Raw genomic sequence first — 21,700 nt, forward strand, 5'->3', positions numbered from 1 at the left:
ACACGTCACCAGGGGGAGGAGCTACATCCGAACTGGGTACCCGAAAAGTACCCTCGCGGGCTCTGTGGCTCGCTCTGCTTGCCACCTGATTACTAAAAGGTAATAGTTGGTGGCGTGGATAGTAGAGGAACTATCCCGTTGGCCTAGCTCCTCCCCCTTGTGCTGTGGCTCCTCCCCCTGATGTAAAAGGTCCCTTAGGCCACTTGGATCTAGCATCTACCCGTGTCCCACTGCCTCCAGCCTCACACACTGCTTCAGCACTCCCACGGGCTAGCTCCAGCTTGAGGTCCCTTCCGGCTACTGTTCTCAGTCCTAGGCCAGGCGGATCTTTAAGCAGGAGACTGTTTTGGAGAGCATTAGGCTACAGCCTACTCCATTACTGCCATGGTCACACCTTCTCTCTTCGGGTTTCTTTTTATTCTCTCAAGAAAGACGTAGCCCGGTATCTTCTGCATTTTGGGGTGGCTTTAACTGAACGCCAGCCTCATTAATGAAAGTTAAGTAAACTTATCTTCATTACAACCCGTCAGTCGTCATTCCTTTGGATCAATATAACAGGAGTCTAAAGCTAAATCACAGCCTAACACTACACAAACCATATCAGCCCTGTGCCCATCTGGCGTCATTCCGGCATTACCATGCAGATCCCAGCCTCTCGGAGACACTGCAATATGCTGTATGGGAGAACACATTATACAGTAACCTACACTATCACCTATAGTACACTGCAGGAAACACAGGTCTGCAGACCCGTCAAAAGTTTCCATGCTAGCCGGGAACAGTTGGCTGAGAAGCATATGTCTGTACACTGTTCCATCAGTGCTGGAACCACTGGCTGGGTAATGAAACTGTCATTAAATAAAAAATTTAAAAAAAGACTGTTGTTCATTTGGCTGCAGGAGCCCATTGGCAATAAGAGGGAAAGGTACATTTATACAGTGAGCAGTGCAATGCAACAGACAATGTGGGATAAAGTGCTTGTTTCTAAAGGCCAGTACTCACGGGCCGATGCTGCTGAGCGAACCCCTCAGCACACATCTCTCCCGGCGCTCAGCACAGCACGATCTGTGCTGAGCGTGCGGGGGGAGACGGGGGGGGGGGGGGGGGCTCACTTCACCCAGCGGGTGAAGTGAGCGACCCACTAGATTGGCCTACATGCATGCCAATCTAGCAGCAGCGATAGCGATGTGCGGGGCTGCGCATCGCTATTGCTGTTAGGGCTACACACGGAGCGATCTTTCTGAAAATCTAAGCAATCTAGTCAGATTGCTTAGATTATCGCTCCATGTGTACCCCCCTTACTGTCATTTACTACATGTACACTTTATACCAGCCGACAGATAATAGCATTGCAGCCTTCCTTCCCGTTCATCAGCTGAGAACTTAAAGTCAGCAATTTTATATAACTGGGATAATATACCCACCTATTGTGAATTATAAGGGTGTAATAAGTTACTGAGCTCTATGGCCATATAAAGGCATTTTATAATGCTTTTGTGCCATAGATGCAAAGGTGACTTGTAATATCCACAATAGGTTACTGTACAGGTGTGTTATTCCTTACACTAGACACGTATTCTAAAAGGTGGCCACACACTAGGCTATGTGCTCGGTGAGGGACGTTGCCTAGTGTTTCCCCTCCCGGACCGGGCAGCCCTGCGGCGGGCATACACACTGCGTAATGTCACTAGCGATATCGCACAGTGATGTTATGCCACGGCCGGCTGGAGCAGGCAGCTTTGGACGATGAGTCCAAATTGAGCTGCATGCAGGGCTGAGACTGAGAATCCTTAACGACCTGCTGGGCCGTGCATTGCTTGTCATTGGCTGCGTACACACTGGGCAATATAGTTAAATATATCACTGAGGAGGGGGAAAATAAGAATTTACTTACCGATAATTCTATTTCTCGGAGTCCGTAGTGGATGCTGGGGTTCCTGAAAGGACCATGGGGAATAGCGGCTCCGCAGGAGACTGGGCACAAAAGTAAAGCTTTCCGATCAGGTGGTGTGCACTGGCTCCTCCCCCTATGACCCTCCTCCAAGCCAGTTAGGTACTGTGCCCGGACGAGCGTACACAATAAGGGAGGAATTTTGAATCCCGGGTAAGACTCATACCAGCCACACCAATCACACCGTACAACTTGTGATCTAAACCCAGTTAACAGTATGATAACAGCGGAGCCTCTGAAAAGATGGCTCACAACAATAATAACCCGATTTTTGTAACTATGTACAAGTATTGCAGATAATCCGCACTTGGGATGGGCGCCCAGCATCCACTACGGACTCCGAGAAATAGAATTATCGGTAAGTAAATTCTTATTTTCTCTATCGTCCTAGTGGATGCTGGGGTTCCTGAAAGGACCATGGGGATTATACCAAAGCTCCCAAACGGGCGGGAGAGTGCGGATGACTCTGCAGCACCGAATGAGAGAACTCCAGGTCCTCCTTAGCCAGGGTATCAAATTTGTAGAATTTAGCAAACGTGTTTGCCCCTGACCAAGTAGCTGCTCGGCAAAGTTGTAAAGCCGAGACCCCTCGGGCAGCCGCCCAAGATGAGCCCACCTTCCTTGTGGAATGGGCATTTACATATTTTGGCTGTGGCAGGCCTGCCACAGAATGTGCAAGCTGAATTGTATTACACATCCAACTAGCAATAGTCTGCTTAGAAGCAAGAGCACCCAGTTTGTTGGGTGCATACAGGATAACAGCAAGTCAGTTTTCCTGACTCCAGCCGTCCTGGAACATATTTTCAGGGCCCTGACAACATCTAGCAACTTGGAGTCCTCCAAGTCCCTAGTAGGTGCAAGGCACCACAATAAGCTGGTTCAGGTGAAACACTGACACCACCTTTAGGGAGAGAACTGGGGACGAGTCCGCAGCTCTGCCCTGTCCGAATGGACAAACAGATATGGGCTTTTTTGAGAAAAAACCACCAATTTGACACTCGCCTGGTCCAGGCCAGGGCCAAGAGCATGGTCACTTTTCATGTGAGATGCTTCAAATCCACAGATTTGACTGGTTTTAAACCAATGTGATTTGAGGAATCCCAGAACTACGTTGAGATCCCACAGTGCCACTGGAGGCACAAAAGGGGGTTGTATATGCAATACTCCCTTGACAAACTTCTGGACTTCAGGAACTGAAGCCAATTCTTTCTGGAAGAAAATCGACAGGGCCGAAATTTGAACCTTAATGGACCCCAATTTGAGGCCCATAGACACTCCTGTTTGCAGGAAATGCAGGAAACGACCGAGTTGAAATTTCTTTGTGGGGCCTTCCTGGCCTCACACCACGCAACATATTTTCGCCACATGTGGTGATAATGTTGTGCGGTCACCTCCTTTCTGGCTTTGACCAGGGTAGGAATGACCTCTTCCGGAATGCCTTTTTCCCTTAGGATCCGGCTTTCCACCGCCATGCCGACAAACGCAGCTGCGGTAAGTCTTGGAACAGACATGGTACTTGCTGAAGCAAGTCCCTTCTTAGCGGCAGAGGCCATAAGACCTCTGTAAGCATCTCTTGAAGTTCCGGGTACCAAGTCCTTCTTGGCCAATCCGGAGCCATGAGTATAGTTCTTACTCCTCTACGTCTTATAATTCTCAGCACCTTAGGTATGAGAAGCAGAGGAGGGAACACATACACCGACTGGTACACCCACGGTGTTACCAGAACGTCCACAGCTATTGCCTGAGGGTCTCTTGACCTGGCGCAATACCTGTCCCGTTTTTTGTTCAGACGGGACGCCATCATGTCCACCTTTGGTATTTCCCAACGGTTTACAATCATGTGGAAAAAACTTCCCGATGAAGTTTCCACTCTCCCGGGTGGAGGCCGTGCCTGCTGAGGAAGTCTGCTTCCCAGTTTCCATTCCCGGGATGAAACACTGCTGACAGTGCTATCACATGATTTTTCGCCCAGCGAAAAGTCCTTGCAGTTTTTGCCATTGCCCTCCTGCTTCTTGTGTCGCCCTGTCTGTTTACGTGGGCGACTGCCGTGATGTTTTTCCCACTGGATCAATACCGGCTGACCTTGAAGCAGAGGTCTTGTTAAGCTTAGAGCATTATAAATTTACCCTTAGCTCCAGTATATTTATGTGGAGAAAAGTCTCCAGACTTGATCACACTCCCTGGAAATTTTTTCCTTGTGTGACTGCTCCCCAGCCTCTCGGGCTGGGCTCCGTGGTCACCAGCATCCAATCCTGAATGCCGAATCTGCGGCCCTCTAGAAGATGAGCACTCTATAACCACCACAGGAGAGACACCCTTGTCCTTGGATATAGGGTTATCCGCTGATGCATCTGAAGATGCGATCCGGACCATTTGTCCAGCAGATCCCACTGAAAAGTTCTTGCGTGAAATCTGCCGAATGGAATTGCTTCGTAGGAAGCCACCATTTTTACCAGGACCCTTGTGCAATGATGCACTGTTTTTAGGAGGTTCCTGACTAGCTCGGATAACTCCCTGGCTTTCTCTTCCGGGAGAAACACCTTTTTCTGGACTGTGTCCAGAATCATCCCTAGGCACAGCAGACGTGTCGTCGGGATCAGCTGCGATTTTGGAATATTTAGAATCCACCCGTGCTGTTGTAGCAGTATCCGAGATAGTGCTACTCCGACCTCCAACTGTTCCCTGGACTATGCCCTTATCAGGAGATCGTCCAAGTAAGGGATAATTAAGACGCCTTTTCTTCGAAGAAGAATCATCATTTCGGCCATTACCTTGGTAAAGACCCGGGGTGCCGTGGACAATCCAAACGGCAGCGTCTGAAACTGATAGTGACAGTTCTGCACCACGAACCTGAGGTACCCTTAGTGAGAAGGGCAAATTTGGGACATAGAGGTAAGCATCCCTGATGTCCCGGGACACTATATAGTCCCCTTCTTCCTGGTTCGTTATCACTGCTCTGAGTGACTCCATCTTGATTTGAACCTTTGTAAGTGTTCAAAATTTTTTTTAGAATAAGTCTCACCTAGCCTTCTGGCTTCAGTACCACAATATAGTGTGGAATAATACCCCTTTTCTTGTAGTAGGAGGGGTAATTTAATTATCACCTGCTGGGAATACAGCTTGTGAATTTTTTCCCATACTGCCTCCTTGTTGGAGGGAGACCTTGGTAAAGCAGACTTCAGGAGCCTGCGAAGGGGAAACGTCTCGACATTCCAATCTGTACCCCTGGGATACTACTTGTAGGATCCAGGGGTCCTGTACGGTCTCAGCGCCATGCTGAGAACTTGTCAGAAGCGGTGGAACGCTTCTGTTCCTGGGAATGGGCTGCCTGCTGCAGTCTTCTTCCCTTTCCTCTATCCCTGGGCAGATATGATCTTATAGGGACGAAAGGACTGAGGCTGAAAAGACGGTGTCTTTTTCTGCAGAGATGTGACTTAGGGTAAAAACGGCGGATTTTCCAGCAGTTGCCGTGGCCACCGGGTCCGATGGACCGACCCCAAATAACTCCTCTTCCTTTATACGGCAATACACCTTTGTGCCGTTTGGAATCTGCATCACCTGACCACTGTCGTGTCCATAACATCTTCTGGCAGATATGGACATCGCATTTACTCTTGATGCCAGAGTGCAAATATCCCTCTGTGCATCTCGCATATATAGAAATGCATCCTTTAAATGCTCTATAGTCAATAAAATACTGTCCCTGTCAAGGGTATCAATATTTTTAGTCAGGGAATCCGACCAAGCCACCCCAGCTCTGCACATCCAGGCTGAGGCGATCGCTGGTCGCAGTATAACACCAGTATGTGTGTATATACTTTTTATGATATTTTCCAGCCTCCTGTCAGCTGGTCCTTGAGGACGGCCCTATCTATAGACGGTACCGCCACTTGTTTTGATAAGCGTGTGAGCGCCTTATCCACCCTAAGGGGTGTTTCCCAACGCGCCCTAACTTCTGGCGGGAAAGGGTATACCGCCCATAATTTTCTATCGGGGGGAACCCACGCATCATCACACACTTTATTTAATTTATCTGATTCAGGAAAAACTACGGTAGTTTTTTCACATCCCACATAATACCCTCTTTTGTGGTACTTGTAGTATCAGAAATATGTAACACCTCCTTCATTGCCTTTAACGTGTGGCCCTAATAAGGAATACGTTTGTTTATTCACCGTCGACACTGGATTCAGTGTCCCTGTCTGTGTCTGTGTCGACCGACTAAAGTAAACGGGCGTTTTAAGAACCCCTGACGGTGTTTTTGAGACGTCTGGACCGGTACTAATTGTTTGTCGGCCGTCTCATGTCGTCAACCGACCTTGCAGCGTGTTGACATTATCACGTAATTCCCTAAATAAGCCATCCATTCCGGTGTCGACTCCCTAGAGAGTGACATCACCATTACAGGCAATTGCTCCGCCTCCTCACCAACATCGTCCTCATACATGTCGACACACACGTACCGACACACAGCACACACACAGGGAATGCTCTGATAGAGGACAGGACCCACTAGCCCTTTGGAGAGACAGAGGGAGAGTTTACCAGCACACACCAAAAACGCTATAATTATATAGGGACAACCTTATATAAGTGTTTTCCCTTATAGCATCTTTTTTATATATTTTTAACGCCAAATTAGTGCCCCCACTCTCTGTTTTAACCCTGTTTCTGTAGTGCAGTGCAGGGGAGAGCCTGGGAGCCTTCCCTCCAGCCTTTCTGTGAGGGAAAATGGCGCTGTGTGCTGAGGAGATAGGCCCCGCCCCTTTTTCGGCGGCCTCGTCTCCCGCTCTTAACGGATTCTGGCAGGGGTTAAATATCTCCATATAGCCTCCGGAGGCTATATGTGAGGTATTTTTAGCCAAAATAGGTATTCATTTGCCTCCCAGGGCGCCCCCCTCCCAGCGCCCTGCACCCTCAGTGACTGCCGTGTGAAGTGTGCTGAGAGGAAAACGGCGCACAGCTGCAGTGCTGTGCGCTACCTTTAGAAGACTGAGGAGTCTTCTGCCGCCGATTCTGGACCTCTTCTTACTTCAGCATCTGCAAGGGGGCCGGCGGCAAAGCTCCGGTGACCATCCAGGCTGTACCTGTGATCGTCCCTCTGGAGCTGATGTCCAGTAGCCAAGAAGCCAATCCATCCTGCACGCAGGTGAGTTCACTTCTTCTCCCCTAAGTCCCTCGTTGCAGTGATCCTGTTGCCAGCAGGACTCACTGTAAAATAAAAAACCTAAGCTAAACTTTTCTAAGCAGCTCTTTAGGAGAGCCACCTAGATTGCACCCTTCTCGGCCGGGCACAAAAATCTAACTGGCTTGGAGGAGGGTCATAGGGGGAGGAGCCAGTGCACACCACCTGATCCTAAAGCTTTTACTTTTTGTGCCCTGTCTCCTGCGGAGCCGCTATTCCCCATGGTCCTTTCAGGAACCCCAGCATCCACTAGGACGATAGAGAAATGGGGGATATAGTTTACTTTAGTGTGTACCCACCTTTAGCGAACAGTGTAGTGGTGACTTCAGAACGCAACTAATAAATATATACAGTTCATGCACATACTTGCATACGTTTTGCAATTATTATGTACATAACGTGAATGAGTGTTGATACACTATTACACAGTGACACACAGCTGCCATCGCTTCATTCACTGCACTAAACCAGCAACAAGGTTTCATCTGCCTGGAGAGAGGGGGGCAATGAGAGCACGAGTCTCATTGGTAGCTATGGTTTGCTGTAAATGATCCCTAGGGACTACCACTTAACCTGCGGAAAAGCCAATTAGCACAGGCACATAGATGCAGGGAATGTGCAGGTGTCGTGGATGCACCTGAGACAGGTATGTCATTGGCGTGGACACAGGCCTTAGTAGCCAGACCTTCCTAAGTTACAGGGTTGTTTTGGCTGTACGGGTTCTTGTTTCCGCAACAAATGACGCAGGACACTGCCTCAGCATTCAGGATGGTCCCATGTCATCTCCTTGTATACGAGACTTGTGCAATTACCAAGAAGAGAGGAATCTGTGCTGATTAAGGGAACAGTGATCTCTGCAAAATATTGTTCTGCACGTAGCCCTGGACCAGATGGGAAAGACTTGTTCTATTCGCTTTATGGTGGACATTCCGAGTTGATCGCTAGCTGCATTTATTTGCAGCGCAGCGTGAGACTAAAAAATGGCAGTTCTGCGCATGTGTATGCGGCGCAATGCACACGCGCGACGTAGGGTCACAACGAACTATGTCGTTTTGCACAAGGTCTAGTGATGCATTTCAGTCGCACTGGTGGCCGCAGAGTGATTGACATGAAGTGGGCGTTTCTGGGTGGCAACTGACCGTTTTCAGGGAGTGTGCGGAAAAACGCAGGCGTGCCAAGGAAAGCGCAGGCGTGGCTGGGCGAACACTGGGCGGATGTGTGATGTCAAATCTGGAACTGAATAGTTTGAAGTGACCGCAAGCGCTGAGTAGGTTTTGAGCTACTCTGACACTACACAAAAAATATTTGCAGGCGCTCTGCAATAAAAACATTCTGCTAAGCTAACATACACTCCCAGTGGGCGGCAGCATAGCGTTTGCACGGCTGCTAAAAACTGCTAGCGAGCGAACAACTCGAAATGACCACCTATATTGTGTCCAGATATAAACACCAATGTAACTCCCCAGAAGTGGTGCTTAGTGGCACAGCGCACAGAGTGCCAATACTCCTCCACACTCCGAAGTATGTGGGTAGGTGTATAAATCTTAGCCCAAGTTAGTTAGAAGCTGACCTAGAAGCTGGAGGTGCATATATATGGGGCAGGCCTTGTACCCCGGCAGCGTTGTCCGGGGAAAGGGTCTAAACTTTCTGAATCCACAGTAGAGCAAATCTTTTACAGGCATCTGCTGAAATAATAAGAATTTACTCACCGGTAATTCTATTTCTCGTAGTCCGTAGTGGATGCTGGGAACTCCGTAAGGACCATGGGGAATAGCGGGCTCCGAAGGAGGCTGGGCACTCTAGAAAGATCTTAGACTACCTGGTGTGCACTGGCTCCTCCCACTATGACCCTCCTCCAAGCCTCAGTTAGGATACAGTGCCCGGACGAGCGTACACAATAAGGAAGGATTTTGAATCCCGGGTAAGACTCATACCAGCCACACCAATCACACCGTACAACTCGTGATATGAAACCCAGTTAACAGTATGAAACAACAGAGCCTCTCAACAGATGGCTCAACAATAACCCGATTTAGTTAACAATAACTATGTACAAGTATTGCAGATAAACCACACTTGGGATGGGCGCCCAGCATCCACTACGGACTACGAGAAATAGAATTACCGGTGAGTAAATTCTTATTTTCTCTGACGTCCTAGTGGATGCTGGGAACTCCGTAAGGACCATGGGGATTATACCAAAGCTCCCAAACGGGCGGGAGAGTGCGGATGACTCTGCAACACCGAATGAGAGAACTCCAGGTCCTCCTCAGCCAGGGTATCAAATTTATAGAATTTTGCAAATGTGTTTGCCCCTGACCAAGTAGCAGCTCGGCAAAGTTGTAAAGCCGAGACCCCTCGGGCAGCCGCCCAAGATGAGCCCACCTTCCTTGTGGAATGGGCATTGACAGATTTTGGCTGTGGCAGGCCTGCCACAGAATGTGCAAGCTGAATTGTATTACAAATCCAACGAGCAATAGTCTGCTTAGAAGCAGGAGCACCCAGCTTGTTGGGTGCATATAGGATAAACAGCGAGTCAGACTTTCTGACTCTAGCCGTTCTGGAAACATATATTTTCAGAGCCCTGACAACGTCTAGCAACTTGGAGTCCTCCAAGTCCCTAGTAGCCGCAGGCACCACAATAGGCTGGTTCAGGTGAAACGCTGACACCACCTTTGGGAGAAACTGGGGACGAGTCCTCAATTCTGCCCTATCCATATGGAAAATCAGATAAGGGCTTTTACAGGACAAAGCCGCCAATTCTGATACTCGCCTGGCAGAAGCCAAGGCCAATAACATAACCACCTTCCACGTGAGATATTTCAGATCCACGGTTTTTAGTGGTTCAAACCAATGTGATTTTAAGAAACTCGACACCACGTTGAGATCCCAAGGTGCCACAGGGGGCACAAACGGGGGCTGAATATGCAGCACTCCTTTAACAAATGTCTGAACTTCAGGTACTGAAGCTAGTTCTTTTTGAAAGAAAATCGACAGAGCCGAGATCTGTACCTTAATGGAGCCCAGTTTTAGGCCCATATTTACTCCTGCTTGCAGGAAATGCAGAAATCGACCTAGTTGAAATTCCTCCGTTGGGGCCTTTTCGGCCTCACACCATGCAACATACTTCCGCCATATGCGGTGATAATGAGTTGCTGTGACCTCTTTTCTGGCTTTAATAAGCGTAGGAATGACTTCCTCCGGAATGCCCTTTTCCTTCAGGATCCGGCGTTCAACCGCCATGCCGTCAAACGCAGCCGCGGTAAGTCTTGGAACAGACAGGGCCCCTGCTGTAGCAAATCTTGTCTGAGCGGCAGAGGCCACGGGTCCTCTGAGATCATCTCTTGAAGTTCCGGGTACCACGCTCTTCTTGGCCAATCCGGAACCACGAGAATTGTGTTTACTCCTCGCTTTCTTATTATTCTCAATACCTTTGGTATGAGAGGTAGAGGAGGGAACACATAAACTGACCTGTACACCCACGGTGTCACTAGAGCGTCCACAGCTATCGCCTGAGGGTCTCTTGACCTGGCGCAATACCTCTCTAGTTTTTTGTTTAGGCGGGACGCCATCATGTCCACCTGTGGACGACCCCATTGATTTACAATCATTTGGAAGACTTCTGGATGAAGTCCCCACTCTCCCGGGTGGAGGTCGTGCCTGCTGAGAAAGTCTGCTTCCCAGTTGTCCACTCCCGGGATGAACACTGCTGACAGTGCTAGTACATGATTCTCCGCCCATCGGAGAATTCTTGTGGCTTCTGCCATTGCTATCCTGCTTCTTGTGCCGCCCTGTCGATTCACATGGGCGACTGCCGTGATGTTGTCTGACTGGATCAGCACCGGCTGGTGTAGGAGCAGGGATTTTGCTTGACTTAGGGCATTGTAAATGGCCCTTAGTTCCAGAATATTTATGTGAAGGGCAGTCTCCTGACTTGACCATAGTCCTTGGAAGTTTCTTCCCTTTGTGACTGCCCCCCAGCCTCGTAGGCTGGCATCCGTGGTCACCAGGACCCAGTCCTGTATGCCGAATCTGCGGCCCTCCAGAAGATGAGCACTCTGCAGCCACCACAGAAGAGACACCCTGGTTCTTGGGGACAGGGTTATCAAGCGATGCATCTGAAAATGCGATCCGGACCACTTGTCCAACAGGTCCCACTGAAAAATTCTGGCATGCAACCTGCCGAATGGAATTGCTTCGTAAGAAGCCACCATCTTTCCCAGGACCCGCGTGCAGTGATGCACCGATACCTGTTTTGGTTTTAGGAGGTCTCTGACTAGAGAAGACAACTCCCTGGCTTTCTCCTCCGGGAGAAACACTTTTTTCTGGACTGTGTCCAGAATCATTCCCAGGAACATTAGACGTGTCGTGGGGACCAGCTGTGACTTTGGGATATTCAGAATCCAGCCATGCTGGCGCAGCACTTCCTGAGATAGTGCTACTCCCACCAACAACTGTTCCTTTGATCGTGCCTTTATTAGGAGATCGTCCAAGTATGGGATAATTAAAACTCCCTTTTTTCGAAGAAGTATCATCATTTCCGCCATAACCTTGGTAAATACCCTCGGTGCCGTGGAGAGTCCAAACGGCAGCGTCTGGAATTGGTAATGGCAATCCTGTACCACAAATCTGAGGTACTCCTGGTGAGGATGGTAAATGGGGACATGCAGGTAAGCATCCTTGATGTCCAGGGATACCATGTAATCCCCCTCGTCCAGGCTTGCAATAACCGCCCTGAGCGATTCCATCTTGAACTTGAATTTTTTTATGTATGTGTTCAAGGATTTCAAATTTAAAATGGGTCTCACCGAACCGTCCGGTTTCGGCACCACAAATAGTGTGGAATAGTAACCCCGGCCTTGTTGAAGTAGGGGTACCCTGATTATCACCTGCTGGGAATACAGCTTGTGAATCGCTGCTAGCACCGCCTCCCTGTCTGAGGGAGCAATCGGCAAGGCAGATTTTAGGAACCGGTGGGGTGGAGCCGCCTCGAATTCCAGCTTGTATCCCTGAGATACTATTTGAAGGATCCAGGGATCCACCTGTGAGCGAGCCCACTGATCGCTGAAATTCATGAGGCGGGCCCCCACCGTACCTGGCTCTGCCTGTGGAGCCCCACCGTCATGCGGCGGACTTGGAAGAGGAAGCGGGGGAGGACTTTTGTTCCTGGGAACCTGCTGTTTGCTGCAGCCTTTTTCCCCTACCTCTGCCTCTAGACAGAAAAGACCCTCCTTTTCCCCGCTTGTTTTTCTGGGTCCGAAAGGACTGAACCTGATAAAATGGCGCCTTCTTAGGCTGTGAGGGGACATGGGGTAAAAATGCTGACTTCCCAGACGTTGCTGTGGAAACTAGGTCGGAGAGACCATCCCCAAACAATTCCTCCCCTTTATAAGGCAAAACTTCCATGTGCCTTTTGGAATCTGCATCTCCAGTCCACTGGCGAGTCCATAAGCATCTCCTAGCAGAGATGGATAATGCACTTACTTTAGATGCCAGCCGGCAGATTTCCCTCTGTGTATAAGACTGAGTCTTTGATATGGTCAATTGTTAGCAGAATCGTGTCTCTGTCTAATGTGTCAATATTTTCTGACAGTTTATCTGACCACGCAGCAGCAGCACTGCACATCCATGCTGACGCAATAGCTGGTCTAAGTATAATGCCTGAGTGTGTATATACAGACTTCAGGATCGCCTCCTGCTTTCTATCAGCAGGTTCCTTAAGGGCGGCCGTATCCTGGGACGGTAGTGCCACCTTTTTAGACAAACGTGTGAGGGCTTTATCCACCCTAGGGGGGGTTTCCCAACGTAACCTATCCTCTGGCGGGAAAGGGAATGCCATTAGTATCTTCTTAGGAATTACCAATTTCTTATCAGGGAAAGCCCACGCTTCTTCACACACTTCATTTAATTCATCTGACGGGGGAAAAACTACAGGTAGTTTTTTCTCCCCAAACATAATACCCTTTTTTGTGGTACCTGGATGTAAATCAGAAATATTTAACACCTCTTTCATTGCCTCAATCATGCAGTGAATGGCCTTAACGGGCATTAAATTTGACTCATCGTCGTCGACACTGGTGTCAGTATCCGTATCGACATCTACTTGTGCCATCTGAGATAGCGGGCGTTTCAGAGCCCCTGATGACTTTTGAGACACCTGGACAGGCACGAGCTGAAGACTCGGCTGTCCCACAGTCGGCATGTCGTCAAATTTTTTATGTAAGGAGTCTATACGTGCACTCATTTCCTGCCATAAACTCATCCACTCAGGTGTCTGCCCCCCAGGGGGTGACATCCCTGCTAAAGGCATCTGCTCCCCCTCCACATCATTATCCTCCTCAAACATGTCGACACAGCCGTACCGACACACTCCACACACACAGGGAATGCTCAAACAGAGGACAGGACCCACAAAAGCCCTTTGGGGGGACAGCGTAAGAGTATGCCAGCACACACCAGAGCGCTATATAAATACAGGGACTAACTGAGTTATGTACCTAATAGCTGCTTTTCATAAAATATAATATATATATTGCCAAATTTAATGCCCCCCCTCTCTTTTCCCTCTTACTGGTATTGTAGATTGCAGGGAAGAGCCAGGGAGCTTCCTTCCAGCGGAGCTGTGAGGGAAAAATGGCGCCAGTGTGCTGAGGAGATAGGCTCCGCCCCTTTTTTGCAGCCTATTCTCCCGCTTTTTATGGAATTCTGGCAGGGGTATTTACCTCATATATAGCCCCTGGGGCTGTATATTGAGGTATTTTAGCCAGCCAAGGTGTTTTTATTGCTGCCTCAGGGCGCCCCCCCCCAGCGCCCTGCACCCTCAGTGACCGGAGTGTGAAGTGTGTGAGAGGAGCAATGGCGCACAGCTGCAGTGCTGTGCGCTACCTTGGTGAAGACAGGAGTCTTCATGCCGCCGATTTTCCGGACCATCTTCTTGCTTCTGGCTCTGTAAGGGGGACGGCGGCGCGGCTCCGGGACCGAACATCAAGGCTGGGCCTGCGGTCGATCCCTCTGGAGCTAATGGTGTCCAGTAGCCTAAGAAGCCCAATCCGGCTGCAAGCAGGCGAGTTCGCTTCTTCTCCCCTTAGTCCCTCGCTGCAGTGAGCCTGTTGCCAGCAGGTCTCACTGAAAATAAAAAGATCTAAGACTATTACTTTCTAAGAGCTCAGGAGAGCCCCTAGTGTGCATCCAACCTCGGCCGGGCACGAAATCTAACTGAGGCTTGGAGGAGGGTCATAGTGGAAGGAGCCAGTGCACACCAGGTAGTCTAAGATCTTTCTAGAGTGCCCAGCCTCCTTCGGAGCCCGCTATTCCCCATGGTCCTTACAGAGTTCCCAGCATCCACTAGGACGTCAGAGAAACATAACAACTCATTCTTATTACGCCGCGAGGGCCTGACATTATAGGTGGCAGGATTCCAAAAATTGCCCATTCCAGGGTTAGGTTAGGTGGTCATAAGTGACTCGGTGGTCAGAGGCAACCCAAATGCCCCTATGTAGTCCATTCACCTTTATAGGAATATACAACTGGGTGCACTCAGCTTCCCCTAAGATGTGACCCATGTGACCCGCCTGCACTGGGGGAATGACCTCGGTAGGGAAGTCCTGGGGACTGTTTGTGTAACAACAACACACCTGGAAATAACATTTTTATCTCAATGTATCAATGGTGTCCAAACACTTCAGTGTTGAGTAAACATAAATCAGGCTGGGACCAGCTCTGGCAGACAATGCACAAGGCTGCCCGGAGCAGCCGTCTCTGCCTGCGAGTGTACCAGTAACCAGCCCAGCCACTAACCACGTCATTATATGTATGATGTGACCACATGAGGGGATATGTCCGTGTACAGAGACCACAGATAGTGACACTCCTCAGCACTTATTCCCCCTGTACTGCAACAGGAGGGCACAGGCGTGTCAGGGGTATTCACTGTATTTATATAGTCCCCCATAGAGGTCTATACTAGGAGGTGACGTTATACTACATACAGCCATAAATGTTACTATAGATTACACCCACAGAGGCCTACTGGATGTATGGGACAACGCACTCCGTACTGTCACTTATACAGAGATCTCCGGTTATATAAGGACAAGGCTGGAGGTGGGCTGCCTGTATACAGCGCACAGAAATCTGAGGTGATTTCCCATACCCATATAATAAGAGAATGGAATATACGCAGTATGAACTGAAGCGCACCCCGCCTCCCCAGACCAGCGAAGTAGAGCCCTACGCCGTTACATGCCCGTGTTCCAGGACCAAGGAGACCAGCTTACTACATAATAATCATTTATAGTGGAGTGTGAAATATTCCTCATAATATACAAGTTATCCTAATGATTTGTGTAATACATTATATAATAAGATAATAGATGTAATGACATGTAGAGGTGTAATACATGATATAATACAGTAATAACGTGTAATGATGCACAGAGGTGTAATACATGATATAATACAGTAATAAGACATGTAATAACAGAGGTGTAATACATGACATAATACAGTAATAAGACATGTAATAACACACAGAGGTGTAATACATGACATAATACAGTAATAAGACATGTAATAACACACAGAGGTGTAATACATGATATAATAATACAGTAATAAGACATGTAATAACACACAGAGGTGTAATACATGATATAATAATACAGTAATAAGACATGTAATAACACACAGAGGTGTAATACATGACATAGTACAGTAATAAGACATGTAATAACACAGAGGTGTAATACATGATATAATACAGTAATAAGACATGTAATAACACACAGAGGTGTAATACATGACATAATACAGTAATAAGACATGTAATAACACACAGAGGTGTAATACATGATATAATAATACAGTAATAAGACATGTAATAACACACAGAGGTGTAATACATGACATAATACAGTAATAAGACATGTAATAACACACAGAGGTGTAATACATGATATAATACAGTAATAAGACATGTAATAACACACAGAGGTGTAATACATGATATAATACAGTAATAAGACATGTAATAACACACAGAGGTGTAATACATGACATAATACAGTAATAAGACATGTAATAACACACAGATGTGTAATAAATGACATAATACAGTAATAAGACATGTAATAACACACAGAGGTGTAATACATGACAGTAATAAGACATGTAATAACACACAGAGGGGTAATACATGATACAACACATGTAATAACACAGAGGTACTATAGTATAACACTGTGGGTGATGGATGACGGGAAATGAGGTGGTAGAGCCCCTTACACCCCCATCCCGGTCTGTGTAGCTGGGACACGGGACGCACCACGGTTACTGCGCACGGAGCCCGCACTCACCTCACCCCGCACCTCTCCGGCCGCTGATCCGTCCTGTTTACTCCCCGCCCGCACTGCACTCCGGGAGCTGTGACCCCGCCCCTCTCTCCTCGAACTACAGCTCCCAGCGAGCACTGCGCGACCAGCTCCGCCCCCAACCCCTCCGCCGGCGCTGCAGCGGCATCGTTCAATAACTTTATTGCTCGTGAGCACACATAGGGCACAGGTCACACACAGGGGGTTGGTGGTGACGTCACCAGCAGTGTAATGTGTAACTGCAGTGTTATCATGTTTATTTATAATAATCACATTGCTGCTACAGTGCTGTGTATATATATATATATATATATCTATATATATCTATAGATGTACATATATATCTATAGATATACATATCTATAGATAGATGAATGAGGTGTTGTCAGTCTACTAATGCTAGAATTGATGAATAATCACCACCTCAGTGGTCTCCAGTCATTGTGGTACTGCAATCCCCAGCATGCTCTACCACTTGCGGAACTACATCCCAGTAATAATATGCCCAGTGAACCACAAGGCATACTCTGGTACTTATAGTCCCACAACAGCCGCAGAGTGGACCTACATCATATATGTAATGTGTTGGCACTGGCACCTATATGTAATACATACTTGCCTACCTGACCCTCTCCATGAGGGAGAAAATGCTCTGTTCCTGGAATTCCTGGTAATGTATGATTGCCATCACTTGTGGTGAAACACCTTTCTTATCAATTAACTAGCTCACCACAGGTGATGGCAATCATACATTACCAGGAAAGTCCAGGAACAGAGCATTTTCTCCCTCATGGAGAGGGTCAGGTAGGCAAGTATGATGTAATATCACCCCGTACAGCATACTTGCCTACCTGACCCTCTCCATGAGGGAGAAAATGCTCTGTTCCTGGACTTTCCTGGTAATGTATGATTGCCATCACCTGTGGTGAGCTAGGTAATTGATAAGAAAGGTGTTTCACCACAGGTGATGGCAATCATACATTACCAGGAAAGTCCAGGAACAGAGCATTTTCTCCCTCATGGAGAGGGACAGGTAGGCAAGTATGCCGTACAGTACAGCCGTATACAGTCATTGCAGAATGGGGGGTGGCTGTCCTTTAACGTGGGATTCTGTCTACGCTGTTACATGATTAGCTCCCTTGCAGCCAATCACAGTGCTGGGATCAGAGGCTGATATTCAAATTTTAACCCAGTAAAATTTTATTTTCAGGCGTTTGGTGCTGCTAGGCCCCGGGTGATGCCCTGGAGGAACTTCTGCAACCAGTGGGCCGGAGGTCGCACACATCCACCGGACGCTAAGGTATGGGGCCAACTTGTGAGTATAGGGTAAAGGAATGAGGGGCACGACCAACAGAGGACTCCTCACATTGTATGGACTGTGTTGTGTGAGCAAATAGATGATGACATCGGGGCAAATAAATTGTTCTCAGATGGGCACCTGCTGTATTGCGATAACAACGTTACTCCGGCCTAGCCTGTCATTCAGGGGGAGCGTAGGGCGATACGTTATAGCCATTGGGGAGGGTGTAACAAACATATTCACTAAGGGGCTGGCGTAGAGACCTAAGCAATTTGAGCACATCGTGCAGAAAAGCGCCTAAGCAAAATTACACCTGTTACGAACCATCTTTTTTTGCGCCATGTAGATCAGGTGCCAGTACACGCTAATGATAATGGCTAGCGGAAAACCCACGCATAAGCGGGCACATCCAGTATGCATTTGGGGGGAAAATCCGCTATTTTTCCCGGGTATTTTTTTTTTTTTTTAGTACTATACGCTTGGTTTTTCAATCCTAATTATTGTTTTATCAGTATCCTTAAAAAGCTTCAAATATTGCCATATGGAAAGAAAACAAAGTGACGTCACAAGGCAGCTGTCACTATTTATCCCCGCAGCAGCCTCCATATGTCAGGGAATTCTGTATACATCCATATTCACTCCTACTTCCCCTGTCTCAGACTGTGGGCAGCGATTCTGCTGTCATGTTCCAAGCCAGTCAGTCAGAGGAACTTTTATACCTAGATATCAGACGGACAGAACACAGAATAGGCTGTACTAGCAGTGTGTAACTAGACGGACATAACACAGAATAGGATGTACTAGCAGTGTGTAACTAGACGGACAGAACACAGAATAGGATGTACTAGCAGTGTGTAACTAGACGGACAGAACACAGAATAGGATGTACTAGCAGTGTGTTACTAGACTGACAGAACACAGAATAGGCTGTACCAGCAGTGTGTAACTAGACTGACAGAACACAGAATAGGCTGTACCAACAGTGTGTAACTAGACTGACAAAACACAGAATAGGCTGTACTAGCAGTGTGTAACTAGACTGACAACACAGAATAGGCTGTACCAGCAGTGTGTAACTAGACTGACAGAACACAGAATAGGCTGTACCAGCAGTGTGTAACTAGACTGACAGAACACAGAATAGGCTGTACCAACAGTGTGTAACTAGACTGACAGAACACAGAATAGGCTGTACTAGCAGTGTGTAATTAGACTGACAGAACACAGAATAGGCTGTACTAGCAGTGTGTAACTAGACTGACAGAACACAGAATAGGCTGTACTAGCAGTGTGTAACTAGACGGACAGAACACAGAATACACTGTACTAGCAGTGTGTAACTAGACTGACAGAACACAGAATAGGATGTACTACCAGTGTGTAACTAGACTGGCAGAACACAGAATAGGCTTTACTAGCAGGGTGTAACTAGACTGACAGAACACAGAATAGGATGTACTACCAGTGTGTAACTAGACTGGCAGAACACAGAATAGGCTGTACTAGCAGTGAGTAACTAGACTGACATAACACAGAATAGGATGTACTAGCAGTGTGTAACTAGACTGACAGAACACAGAATAGACTGTACTAGCAGTGTGTAACTAGCCTGACAGAACACAGAATAGGCTGTACTAGCAGTGTGTAACTAGCCTGACAGAACACAGAATAGGACGTACTAGCAGTGTGTAACTAGACTGACAGAACACAGAATAGGCTGTACTAGCAGTGTGTAACTAGACTGACAGAACACAGAATAGGATGTACTACCAGTGTGTAACTAGACTGGCAGAACACAGAATAGGCTTTACTAGCAGGGTGTAACTAGACTGACAGAACACAGAATAGGATGTACTACCAGTGTGTAACTAGACTGGCAGAACACAGAATAGGCTGTACTAGCAGTGAGTAACTAGACTGACATAACACAGAATAGGATGTACTAGCAGTGTGTAACTAGACTGACAGAACACAGAATAGACTGTACTAGCAGTGTGTAACTAGCCTGACAGAACACAGAATAGGCTGTACTAGCAGTGTGTAACTAGCCTGACAGAACACAGAATAGGACGTACTAGCAGTGTGTAACTAGACTGACAGAACACAGAATAGGCTGTACTAGCAGTGTGTAACTAGACTGACAGAACACAGAATAGGCTGTACCAGCAGTGTGTAACTAGACTGACAGAACACAGAATAGGATGTACTAGCAGTGTGTAACTAGACAGACACAGAATAGGCTGTACTAGCAGTGTGTAACTAGACTGACAGAACACAGAATAGGATGTACTAGCAGTGTGTAACTAGACTGACAGAACACAGAATAGGATGTACTAGCAGTGTGTAACTGGACTGACAGAATACAGAATAGGATGTACTAGCAGTGTGTAACTAGACTGACAGAATACAGAATAGGATGTACTAGCAGTGTGTAACTAGACTGACAGAACACAGAATAGGATGTACTAGCAGTGTGTAACTAGACTGACATAACACAGAATAGGATGTACTAGCAGTGTGTAACTAGACTGACAGAACACAGAATAGGCTGTACTAGCAGTGTATAACTAGACTGACATAACACAGAATAGGATGTACTAGCAGTGTGTAACTAGACTGACAGAACACAGAATAGGATGTACTAGCAGTGTGTAACTAGACTGACAGAACACAGAATAGGATGTACTAGCAGTGTGTAACTAGACTGACAGAACACAGAATAGCATGTACTAGCAGTGTGTAACTAGACTGACAGAACACAGAATAGGATGTACTAGCAGTGTGTAACTAGACTGACAGAATACAGAATAAAATGTACTAGCAGTGTGTAACTAGACTGACATAACACAGAATAGGATGTACTAGCAGTATGTAACTAGACTGACAGAATACAGAATAGGATGTACTAGCAGTGTGTAACTAGACTGACAGAACACAGAATAGCATGTACTAGCAGTGTGTAACTAGACTGACAGAACACAGAATAGGATGTACTAGCAGTGTGTAACTAGACTGACAGAATACAGAATAAAATGTACTAGCAGTGTGTAACTAGACGGACAGAACACAGAATAGGCTGTACTAGCAGTGTGTAACTAGCCTGACAGAACACAGAATAGGACGTACTAGCAGTGTGTAACTAGACTGACAGAACACAGAATAGGCTGTACTAGCAGTGTGTAACTAGACTGACAGAACACAGAATAGGCTGTACCAGCAGTGTGTAACTAGACTGACAGAACACAGAATAGGATGTACTAGCAGTGTGTAACTAGACACACAGAATAGGCTGTACTAGCAGTGTGTAACTAGACTGACAGAACACAGAATAGGATGTACTAGCAGTGTGTAACTAGACTGACAGAACACTGAATAGGATGTACTAGCAGTGTGTAACTAGACTGACAGAACACAGAATAGGATGTACTAGCAGTGTGTAACTAGACTGACAGAACACAGAATAGGATGTACTAGCAGTGTGTAACTGGACTGACAGAATACAGAATAGGATGTACTAGCAGTGTGTAACTAGACTGACAGAATACAGAATAGGATGTACTAGCAGTGTGTAACTAGACTGACAGAACACAGAATAGGATGTACTAGCAGTGTGTAACTAGACTGACAACACAGAATAGGCTGTACTAGCAGTGTGTAACTAGACGGACAGAACACAGAATAGGATGTACTAGCAGTGTGTAACTAGACTGACATAACACAGAATAGGATGTACTAGCAGTGTGTAACTAGACGGACAGAACACAGAATAGGATGTACTAGCAGTGTGTAACTAGACGGACAGAACGCAGAATAGGATGTACTAGCAGTGTGTAACTAGACTGACATAACACAGAATAGGATGTACTAGCAGTGTGTAACTAGACTGACAGAACACA

The 21,700-nt window shown here is 47.2% G+C and overlaps 2 protein-coding genes across 5 annotated transcripts in view; one reads left to right on the top strand and one right to left on the bottom strand.

Moving 5' to 3' along the window:
- CDIP1 (cell death inducing p53 target 1) overlaps positions 1-16,596 on the bottom strand; it is a 35,566-nt gene extending 18,970 nt beyond the window's left edge. The window contains exon 1 of one of the 2 annotated variants that reach the window (XM_063935433.1): positions 16,490-16,596. The gene's annotated coding sequence lies outside the window, so the exon portion shown is untranslated. The remainder of the gene's footprint in view (positions 1-16,489) is intronic. The other variant, XM_063935434.1, reaches the window with a different exon arrangement.
- Positions 16,597-16,656: 60 nt separating this feature from the next.
- LOC134945879 (uncharacterized protein C16orf96 homolog) overlaps positions 16,657-21,700 on the top strand; it is a 72,851-nt gene continuing 67,807 nt past the window's right edge. The window contains exons 1-2 of one of the 3 annotated variants that reach the window (XM_063935431.1): positions 16,657-16,673; positions 17,715-17,804. The gene's annotated coding sequence lies outside the window, so the exon portion shown is untranslated. The other 2 variants (XM_063935429.1, XM_063935430.1) reach the window with 2 other exon arrangements.

The sequence above is a fragment of the Pseudophryne corroboree genome, chromosome 7, assembly GCF_028390025.1.
Source record: "Pseudophryne corroboree isolate aPseCor3 chromosome 7, aPseCor3.hap2, whole genome shotgun sequence".
NCBI classification, from domain to species: Eukaryota; Metazoa; Chordata; class Amphibia; order Anura; family Myobatrachidae; genus Pseudophryne; species Pseudophryne corroboree.